The sequence below is a fragment of the Schistocerca americana genome, chromosome 10 (genome assembly GCF_021461395.2).
Source record: "Schistocerca americana isolate TAMUIC-IGC-003095 chromosome 10, iqSchAmer2.1, whole genome shotgun sequence".
NCBI classification, from domain to species: domain Eukaryota; kingdom Metazoa; phylum Arthropoda; class Insecta; order Orthoptera; family Acrididae; genus Schistocerca; species Schistocerca americana.
The window spans coordinates 34,394,731-34,406,902 of record NC_060128.1 but is presented as its reverse complement, the minus strand read 5'-3'; positions in this window follow the sequence as shown (position 1 = coordinate 34,406,902).

Genomic DNA, 12,172 nt, shown 5'->3' with positions numbered 1-12,172 from the left:
GACTTAAGTACAAGAGGACTGACACTCTCACTTTCTATGATTCGAACCTCTCCTGTGAGTCCAGTTTTAGATTCCGATGCTTCACTTCAGGTTTACTGTATCCCTTGGACCTTCTAATTGACGATGAAACACAGAGTTTGCATCCGAATTTAATACAAAAGGAACAATGCCGACTTAAGTACAAGAGGACTGACCCTCTAACTTTCTATGATTTGCACCTCTCCTGTGAGTCCAGTTTTAGATTCCGATGCTTCACTTTAGGTTTACTGTATACCTTGGACATTCTTGTTGACGATGAAACACAGAAATTGCATCCGAATTTAATACAAAAATCACAATGGCCGCTTAAGTACAAGAGGACTGACACTCTCACTTTCTATGATTTGAACATCTCCTGTGAGTCCAGTTCTAGACTCCGATGCTTCACTTCAGGTTAACAGTATCCCTTGAACCTTCTTATTGACGATGAAACACAGATAATGCATCGGAATTAAATTTAAAACGCACAATGCCGACTTAAGTTAAAGAGGACTGACACTCTCACTATCTATGATTTGAATCTCTCCTGTGAGTCAAGTTTTACATTCCGATGCTTCACTTCAGAATTACTGTATCCCTTGGACTTTCTTATTGACAATGAAACACAGAAATAGCATCACAAATAAATTCAAAAGGCACAATGCCGACTTAAGTACAGGAGGACTGACACACTAACTTTTTATGATTTGAACCTCTCCTGTGAGTCCAGTTTTAGATTCCAAAGCTTCACTTCAGGTTTACTGTATCCCTTGGAGCTTCTTATTGACGATGAAACACAGAAATTGCATCCGAAATTAATACAAAAGTCACAATGGTGACTTAAGTACAAGAGGACTGACACTCTCACTTTCTATGATTTGAACCTCTCCTGTGAGTCCAGTTTTAGATTCCGATGCTTCACCTCAGGTTTACTGTATATCTTGGACCTTCTTATTGACGATGAAACACAGAAATTGCATCCAAATTTAATACAAATGGCACAATTCCGCCTTAAGTACAAGATGACTGACACTCTCACTTCCTATGATTCGAACCTCTCCTGTGAGTTCAGATTTAGATTCCGATGCTTCACTTCAGGTTTACTGTATATCCTTGGACCTTCTTGTTGACGATAAAACACAGAAATCGCATCCGAATTTAATACAAATGGCACAATGCCGTCTTAAGTAAAAGAGGACTAACTCTCTAATATTCTATGATTTGAACCTCTCCTGTGAGTCCAGTTTTAGATTCCGATGCTTCACCTCAGGTTTACTGTATCCCTTGGGCCTTCGTATTGACGATGAAACACAGAAATTGCATCCGAATTTAATACAAATGGCGCAATGCCGACTTAAGTACAAGAGGACTGACACTCTCACTTTCTATGATTCGAACCTCTCCTGTGAGTCCAGTTTTAGATTCCGATGCTTCACTTCAGGTTTACTGTATCCCTTGGACCTTCTAATTGACGATGAAACACAGAGTTTGCATCCAAAGTTAATACAAAAGGTACAATGCCGACTTAAGTACAAGAGGACTGACACTCTAACTTTCTATGATTTGCACCTCTCCTGTGAGTCCAGTTTTAGATTCCGATGCTTCACTTCAGGTTTACTGTATCCCTTGGACCTTCTTGTTGACGATGAAACACAGATATTGCATCCGAATTTAATACAGAAATCACAATGTCGGCTGAAGTACAAGAGGACTGACACTCTCACTTTCTATGATTTGAACATCTCCTGTGAGTCCAGTTCTAGATTCCGCTGCTTCACTTCAGGTTTACTGTATCCCTTGGACCTTCTTTTTGTCGATGAAACACAGAAATTGCATTCGAAATTAATACAAAAGTCACAAAGGTGACTTAAGTACAAGAGGACTGACAATCACACTTTCTAATATTTGAACAACTCCTGTGAGTCCAGTTTTAGATTCCCATGCTTCACTTCAGGTTCACTGTATCCCTTGGACCTACTTATTAACGATGAAACACAGATATTGCATCGGAATTAAATTTAAAACGCACAATGCCGACTACAGTAAAAGCGGACTGACACTCTCACTTTCTATGATTTGAACCTGTCCTGTGAGGTCAGATTTAGATTCCGATGCTTCACTTCAGGTGTACTGTATCCCCTGGACCTTCTTATTGACAATGAAACACAGAGATAACATCGGAATTAAATTCAAAAAGCACAATGCCGACTTAAGTACAAGAGGACTGACACTCTCACTTTCTAGGATTCGAACCTCTCCTGTGAGTCCAGTTTTAGATTTCGATGCTTCACTTCAGGTTTACTGTATCCCATGGACCTTCTAATTGACGATGAAACACACAGTTTACATCCGAATTTAATACAAAAGGTACAATGCCGACTTAAGTACAAGAGGACTGACACTTTAACTTTCTATGATTTGCACCTCTCCTGTGAGTCCAGTTTTAGATTCCGATGCTTCACTTCAGGTTTACTGCATCCCTTGGACCTTCTTGTTGACGATAAAACACAGAAATCGCATCCGAATTTAATACAAATGGCACAATGCCGTCTTAAGTAAAAGAGGACTGACACTAATATTCTATGATTTGAACCTCTCCTGTGAGTCCAGTTTTACATTCCGATGCTTCACTTCAGGTTTACTGTATCCCATGGACCTTCTAATTGACGATGAAACACACAGTTTACATCCGAATTTAATACAAAAGGTACAATGCCAACTTAAGTACAAGAGGACTGACACTTTAACTTTCTATGATTTGCACCTCTCCTGTGAGTCCAGTTTTAGATTCCGATGCTTCACTTCAGGTTTACTGTATCACTTGGACCTTCTTATTGACGATGAAACACAGAAATTGCATCCGAATTTAATACAAAAATCACAATGGCGACTTTAGTACAAGAGGACGGACAATCTCACTTTCTAAGATTTGAACATCTCCTGTGAGTCCAGTTTTAGATTCCGATGCTTCACTACAGGTTCACTGTATCCCTTGGACCTTCCTGTTGACGACGAAACACAGATATTGCATCGGAATTAAATTAAAAACGCACAATTCCGACTTAAGTAAAAGAGGACTGACACTCTCACTTTCTCTGATTTGAACCTCTCCTGTGAGGTCAGATTTAGATTCCGATGCTTCACTTCAGGTTTACCGTATCCCTTGGACCTTCTTATTGACGATGAAACACAGAGTTTGCATCCGAATGTAATACAAAAGGCACAATGCCGACTTATGTACAAGAGGACTGACACTCTAACTTTCTATGATTTGAAGCTCTCCTGTGAGTCCAGTTTTAGATTCCGATGCTTTACTTCAAGTTTACTGTATCCCTTGGACCTTCTTATTGACAATGAAACGCAGAATCACTTTCTGTGATTTGAACCTCTCCTGTGAGGTCAGATTTAGATTCCGATGCTTCACTTCAGGTTTACTGTATCCCTTGGACCTTCTTATTGACAATGAAACACAGAAATAGCATCGGAATTAATTTCAAAAAGCACAATGCCGACTTAAGTACAAGAGGACTGACACTCTACCTTTTTATGATTTGAACCTCTCCTGTGAGTCCAGTTTTAGATTTCGATGCTTCACTTCAGTTTTACTGTATCCCTTGGACGTTCTTATTGACGATGAAACACATAAATTGCATCGGAATTAAATTCAAAAGGCACAGTGCCGACCTAAGTAGAAGACGACTAACACTCTCTCTTTCTATGATTTGAACCTCTTATGTGAGTCCAGTTTTAGATTCCGATGCTTCACTTCAGGTTCACTGTATCCCTTGGACCTTCTAATTGACGATGAAACACAGAAATTGCATCCGAATTAAATACAAAAATCACAATGGCGACCTTAGTACAAGAGGACCGACAATCTCACTTTCTATGATTTGAACATCTCCTGTGAGTCCAGTTTTAGATTCCGATGCTTCACTTCAGGTTCACTGTATCCTTTGGACCTTCTTATTGACGATGAAACACAGATATTGCATCGGAATTAAATTTAAAACGCACATTGCCGACTTAAGTAAAAGAGGACTGACACTCTCACTTTCTGTGATTTGAACCTCTCCTGTGAGGTCAGATTTAGATTCCGATGCTTCACTTCAGGTTTACTGTATCCCTTGGACCTTCTTATTGACAATGAAACACAGAAATAGCATCGGAATTAAATTCAAAAGGCACAATGCCGACTTAAGTACAAGAGGAGTGACACTCTAACTTTCTATGATTTGAACCTCTCCTGTGAGTCCAGTTTTAGATTCCGATGCTTCACTTCAGGTTTACTGTATCCCTTAGACCTTCTTATTGACATGAAACACAGAGTTTGCATCCGAATTTAATACAAAAGGCACAATGCCGACTTAAGTACAAGAGGACTGACACTCTAACTTTCTATGATTTGAACCTCTCCTGTGAGACCAGTTTTAGATTCCGATGCTTCACCTCAGGTTTACTGTATCCCTTGGATCTTCTTATTGACGATGAAACACAGAAATTGCATCCGAATTTAATACAAATGGCGCAATGCCGACTTAAGTACAAGAAGACTGACACTCTCACTTTCTATGAATCGAACCTCTCCTGTGAGTCCAGTATTAGATTCCGATGCTTCACTTCAGGTTTACTGTATCCCTTGGACCTTCTAATTGACGATGAAGCACAGAGTTTGCATCCGAATTTAATACGAAAAGTACAATGCCGACTTAAGTACAAAAGGACTGACACTCTAACTTTCTATGATTTGCACCTCTCCTGTGAGTCCAGTTTTAGATTCCGATGCTTCACTTCAGGTTTACTGTATCCCTTGGACCTTCTTGTTGACGATGAAACACAGAAATTGCATCCGAATTTAATACAAAAATCACAATGGCGGCTTAAGTACAAGAGGACTGACACTCTCACTTTCTATGATTTGAACATCTCCTGTGAGTCCAGTTCTAGTTTCCGATGCTTCACTTCAGGTTAACTGTATACCTTGGACCTTCTTATTGACGATGAAACCCTTATAATGCATCGGAATTAAATTTAAAACGCACAATGCCGACTTAAGTAAAAGAGGACTGACACTCTCACTATCTATGATTTGAATCTCTCCTGTGAGTCCAGTTTTAGAATCCGATGCTTCACTTCAGGTTTACTGTATCCCTTGGACCTTCTTATTGACAATGATACACAGAAATAGCATCGGAATTAAATTCAAAAGGCACAATGCCGACTTAAGTACAAGAGGACTGACACTCTAACTTTGTATGATTTGCACCTCTCCTGTGAGTCCAGTTTTAGATTCCGATGCTTCACCTCAGGTTTACTGTATCTCATGGACATTCTTATTGACGATGAAACACAGAAATTGCATCCGAATTTAATACAAATGGCACAATGCCGACTTCAGTACAAGAGGACTGACACTCTCACTTTCTATGATTCGAACCTCTCCTGTGAGGTCAGATTTAGATTCCGATGCTTCAATTGAGGTTTACTGTATCCCTTGGACCTTCTTGTTGACGATAAAACACAGAAATCGCATCCGAATTTAATACAAGTGGCACAATGCCGTCTTAAGTAAAAGAGGACTGACACTCTAATATTCTACGATTTGAACCTCTCCTGTGAGTCCAGTTTTAGATTCCGATGCTTTACTTCAGGTTTACTGTATACCTTGCACCTTCTTATTGACGATGAAACACAGAAATTGCATCGGAATTAAATTCAAAAGGCATAATGCCGACTTAAGTACAAGAGGACTGACACTCTCACTTTCTATGATTTGAACCCCTCGTGTAAGTCCAGTTTTACATTCCGATGCTTCACTTCAGGTTTACTGTATCCCTTGGACTTTCTAATAGACGATGAAACACAGAGTTAGCATCCGAATTTAATACAAAACATACAATGCCGCCTTAAGTACAAGAGGACTGACACTCTAAATTTCTATGATTTGCACCTCTCCTGTGAGACCAGTTTTAGATTCCGATGCTTCACTTCAGGTTTACTGTATCCCTTGGACCTTCTTATTGACGATGAAACACAGAAATTGCATCCGAATTTAATACAAAAATCACAATGGCGACGTTAGTACAAGAGGACCGACAATCTCACTTTCTAAGATTTGAACATCTCCTGTGAGTCCAGTTATAGATTCCGATGCTTCACTTCAGGTTCACTGTATCCCTTGGACCTTCTTATTGATGATGAAACACAGATATTGCATCGGAATTAAATTTAAAGCGCACAATGCCGACCTAAGTAAAAGAGGACTGACACTTTCACTTTCTATGATTTGAACCTCTCCTGTGTGTCCAGTTTTAGATTCCGATGCTTCACTTTAGGTTTACTGTATCCCTTGGACCTTCTTATTGACTATGAAACACAGAGTTTGCATCGGAATTTAATACAAAAGGCACAATGCCGACTTAAGTACAAGAGGACTGACATTCTAACTTACTATGATTTGAACCTCTCCTGTGAGTCCAGTTTTAGATTCCGATGCTTTACTTCAGGTTTACTGTATCCCTTGGACCTTCTTATTGACGATGACACACAGAAATTGCATCCGAATTTAATACAAAAGGCACAATGGCGACTTATGTACATGAGGACTGACACTCTCACTTTCTATGATTTGAACCTCTCCTGTGAGTCCAGTTTTAGATTCCGATGCTTCACTTCAGGTTTACTGTATCCCTTGGATCTTCTTATTGACGATGAAACACAGAAATTGCATCCGAAATTAATACAAAAGTCACAATGGTGACTTAAGTACAAGCGGACTGACACTCTCACTTTATATGATTTGAACCTCTCCTCTGAGTCCAGTTTTAGATTCCGATGCTTCACTTCAGGTTTACTGTATACCTTGCACTTTCTTATTAACGATGAAACACAGAAATTGCATCGGAATTAAATTCAAAAGGCACAATGCCGACTTAAGTACAAGAGGACTGACACTCTCACTTTCTATGATTTGAACCTCTCGTGTGAGTCCACTTTTACATTCCGATGCTTCACTTCAGGTTTACTGTATCCCTTGGACCTTGTAATTGACGATGAAACACAGAGTTTACATCCGAATTTAATACAAAAGGTACAATGCCGACTTAAGTACAAGAGGACTGACACTCTAACTCTCTATGATTTGCACCTCTCCTGTGAGTCCAGTTCAAGATTTCGATGCCTCACTTCAGGTTTACTCTATCCCTTGGATCTTCTTATTGACGATGAAACACAGAAATTGCATCCGAATTTAATACAAAAATCACAATGGCGACTTTAGTACAAGAGGACAGACAATCTCACTTTCTAAGATTTGAACATCTCCTGTGAGTCCAGTTTTAGATTCCGATGCTTCACTTCAGGTTCACTGTATCCCTTGGACATTCTTATAGACGATGAAACACAGATATGGCATCGGAATTAAATTTATAACGCACACCGACTTAAGTATAAGAGGACTGACATTCTCACTTTCTATGATTTGAACCTCTCCTGTGAGGTCAGATTTAGATTCCGATGCTTTACTTCAGGTTTACTGTATCCCTTGGACCTTCTTATTGACGATGAAACACAGAAATTGCATCCGAAATTAATATAAAAGTCACAATGGTGACTTAAGTACGAGAGGACTGACACTCTCACTTTATGTGATTTGAACCTCTCCTCTGAGTCCAGTTTTAGATTCCGATGCTTCACCTCAGATATACTGTATCCCTTGGACCTTCTTATTGACGATGAAACACAGAAATTGCATCCGAATTTAATACAAATGGCACAATGCCGACTTAAGTACAAGAGGACTGACACTCTCATTTTCTATGGTTCGAACCTCACCTGTGAGGTCAGATTTAGATTGTGATGCTTCACTTCAGGTTTACTGTATCCCTTGGACCTTCTTGTTGACGATAAAACCCAGAAATCGCATCCGAATTTAATACAAATGGCACAATGCCGTCTTAAGTAAAAGAGGACTGACACTCTAATATTCTATGATTTGAACCTCTCCTGCGAGTCCAGTTTTAGATTCCGATGCTTCACTTCAGGTTTACTGTATACCTTGCACCTTCTTATTGACGATGAAACACAGAAATTGCATCGGAATTAAATTCAAAAGGCACAAAGCCGACTTAAGTACAAGAGGACTGACTCTCTCAATTTCTATGATTTGAACCTCTCATGTGAGTCCAGTTTTACATTCCGATGCTTCACTTCATGTTTACTGTATCCCTTGGACCTTCTAATTGACGATGAAACACAGAGTTTGCATCCAAATTTAATACAAAAGGTACAATGCCGACTTAAGTACAAGAGGACTGACACTCTAACTTTGTATGATTTGCACCTCTCCTGTGAGTCCAGTTTTAGATTCCGATGCTTCACTTCAGGTTTACTATATCCCTTGGACCTTCTTATTGACGATGAAACACAGAAATTGCATCCGAATTTAATACAAAAATCACAATGGCGACTTTAGTACAAGAGGACCTACAATCTCACTTTCTAAGATTTGAACATCTCCTGTGAGTCCAGTTTTAGATTCCGATGCTTCACTTCAGGTTTACTGTATCCCTTGGACCTTCTTATTGACAATGAAACACAGAAATAGCATCGGAATAAAATTCAAAAGGCACAATGCCGACTTAAGTACAAGAGGACTGACACTCTAACTTTCTATGATATGAACCTCTCCTGTGAGTCCAGTTTTAGATTCCGATGCTTCACTTCAGGTTTACTGTATCCCTTGGACCTTCTTATTGACGATGAAACACAGAGTTTGCATCCGAATTTAGTACAAAAGGCACAATGCCGACTTAAGTACAAGAGGACTGACACTCTAACTTTCTGTGATTTGAACCTCTCCTGTGAGTCCAGTTTTGGATTCCGAGGCTTTACTTCAGGTTTACTGTATACCTTGGACCTTCTTATTGACGATGACACACAGAAATTGCATCCGAATTTAATACAAAAGGCACAATGGCGACTTAAGTACAAGAGGACTGACACTCTCACTTTCTATGATTTGAACCTCTCCTGTGAGTCCAGTTTTAGATTCCGATGCTTCACTTCAGGTTTACTGTATCCCTTGGACCTTCTTATTGACGATGAAACACAGAAATTGCATCCGAATTTAATACAAATGGCACAATGCCGACTTAAGTACAAGAGGACTGACACTCTCACTTTCTATGGTTCGAACCTCACCTGTGAGGTCAGATTTAGATTCTGATGCTTCACTTCAGGTTTACTGTATCCCTTGGACCTTCATGTTGACGATAAAACACAGAAATCGCATCCGAATTTAATACAAATGGCACAATGCCGTCTTAAGTAAAAGAGGACTGACACTCTAATATTCTATGATTTGAACCTCTCCTGCGAATCCAGTTTTAGATTCCGATGCTTCACTTCAGGTTTACTGTATCCCTTGGACCTTCTTATTGACGATGAAACACAGAAATTGCATCCGAATTTAATACAAAAATCACAATGGCGACGTTAGTACAAGAGGACCGACAATCTCACTTTCTAAGATTTGAACATCTCCTGTGAGTCCAGTTATAGATTCCGATGCTTCACTTCAGGTTCACTGTATCCCTTGGACCTTCTTATTGATGATGAAACACAGATATTGCATCGGAATTAAATTTAAAGCGCACAATGCCGACTTAAGTAAAAGAGGACTGACACTTTCATTTTCTATGATTTGAACCTCTCCTGTGTGTCCAGTTTTAGATTCCGATGCTTCACTTTAGGTTTACTGTATCCCTTGGACCTTCTTATTGACGATGAAACACAGAGTTTGCATCGGAATTTAATACAAAAGGCACAATGCCGACTTAAGTACAAGAGGACTGACATTCTAACTTTCTATGATTTCAACCTCTCCTGTGAGTCCAGTTTTAGATTCCGATGCTTTACTTCAGGTTTACTGTATCCCTTGGACCTTCTTATTGACGATGACACACAGAAATTGCATCCGAATTTAATACAAAAGGCACGATGGCGACTTAAGTACATGAGGACTGACACTCTCACTTTCTATGATTTGAACCTCTCCTGTGAGTCAGGTTTTAGATTCCGATGCTTCACTTCAGGTTTACTGTATACCTTGGATCTTCTTATAGACGATGAAACACAGAAATTGCATCCGAAATTAATACAAAAGTCACAATGGTGACTTAAGTACAAGCGGACTGACACTCTCACTTTATATGATTTGAACCTCTCCTCTGAGTCCAGTTTTAGATTCCGATGCTTCACCTCAGATTTACTGTATCCCTTTGACCTTCTTAATGACGATGAAACACAGAAATTGCATCCGAATTTAATACAAATGGCGCAATGCCGACTTAAGTACAAGAGGACTGACACTCTCACTTTCTATGATTCGAACCTCTCCTGTGAGTCCAGTTTTAGATTCCGATGCTTCACTTCAGGTTTACTGTATCCCTTGGACCTTCTAATTGACGATGAAACACAGAGTTTGCATCCGAATTTAATACAAAAGGTACAATGCCGACTTAAGTACAAGAGGACTGACACTCAAAATTTTTATGATTTGAACCTCTCCTGTGAGCCCAGTTTTAGAATCCGATGCTTCACTTCATGTTTACTGTATACCTTGCACTTTCTTATTAACGATGAAACACAGAAATTGCATCGGAATTAATTTCAAAAGGCACAATGCCGACTTAAGTACAAGAGGACTGACACTCTCACTTTCTATGATTTGAACATCTCGTGTGAGTCCAGTTTTACATTCCGATGCTTCACTTCAGGTTTACTGTATCCCTTGGACCTTGTAATTGACGATGGAACACAGAGTTTACATCCGAATTTAATACAAAAGGTACAATGCCGACTTAAGTACAAGAGGACTGACACTCTAACTCTCTATGATTTGCACCTTTCCTGTGAGTCCAGTTCAAGATTTCGATGCTTCACTTCAGGTTTACTCTATCCCTTGGATCTTCTTATTGACGATGAAACACAGAAATTGCATCCGAATTTAATACAAAAATCACAATGGTGACGTAAGTACAAGAGGACTGACACTCTCACTTTATGTGATTTGAACCTCTCCTCTGAGTCCAGTTTTAGATTCCGATGCTTCACCTCAGATATACTGTATCCCTTGGACCTTCTTATTGACGATGAAACACAGAAATTGCATCCGAATTTAATACAAATGGCACAATGCCGACTTAAGTACAAGAGGACTGACACTCTCTTTTTCTATGGTTCGAACCTCACCTGTGAGGTCAGATTTAGATTCTGATGCTTCACTTCAGGTTTACTGTATCTCTTGGACCTTCTTGTTGACGATAAAACCCAGAAATCGCATCCGAATTTAATACAAATGGCACAATGCCGTCTTAAGTAAAAGAGGACTGACACTCTAATATTCTATGATTTGAACCTCTCCTGCGAGTCCAGTTTTAGATTCCGATGCTTCACTTCAGGTTTACTGTATACCTTGCACCTTCTTATTGACGATGAAACACAGAAATTGCATCGGAATTAAATTCAAAAGGCACAATGCCGACTTAAGTACAAGAGGACTGACTCTCTCAATTTCTATGATTTGAACCTCTCGTGTGAGTCCAGTTTTACATTCCGATGCTTCACTTCATGTTTACTGTATACCTTGCACCTTCTTATTGACGATGAAACACAGAGTTTGCATCCGAATTTAATACATAAGGTACAATGCCGACTTAAGTACAAGAGGACTGACACTCTAACTTTGTATGATTTGCACCTCTCCTGTGAGTCCAGTTTTAGATTCCGATGCTTCACTTCAGGTTTACTATATCCCTTGGACCTTCTTATTGACGATGAAACACAGAAATTGCATTAGAATTTAATACAAAAATCACAATGGCGACTTTAGTACAAGAGGACCGACAATCTCACTTTCTAAGATTTGAACATCTCCTGTGAGTCCAGTTTTAGATTCCGATGCTTCACTTCAGGTTTACTGTATCCCTTGGACCCTCTTATTGACAATGAAACACAGAAATAGCATCGGAATTAAATTCAAAAGGCACAATACCGACTTAAGTACAAGAGGACTGACACTCTAACTTTCTATGATATGAACCTCTCCTGTGAGTCCAGTTTTAGATTCCGATGCTTCACTTCAGGTTTACTG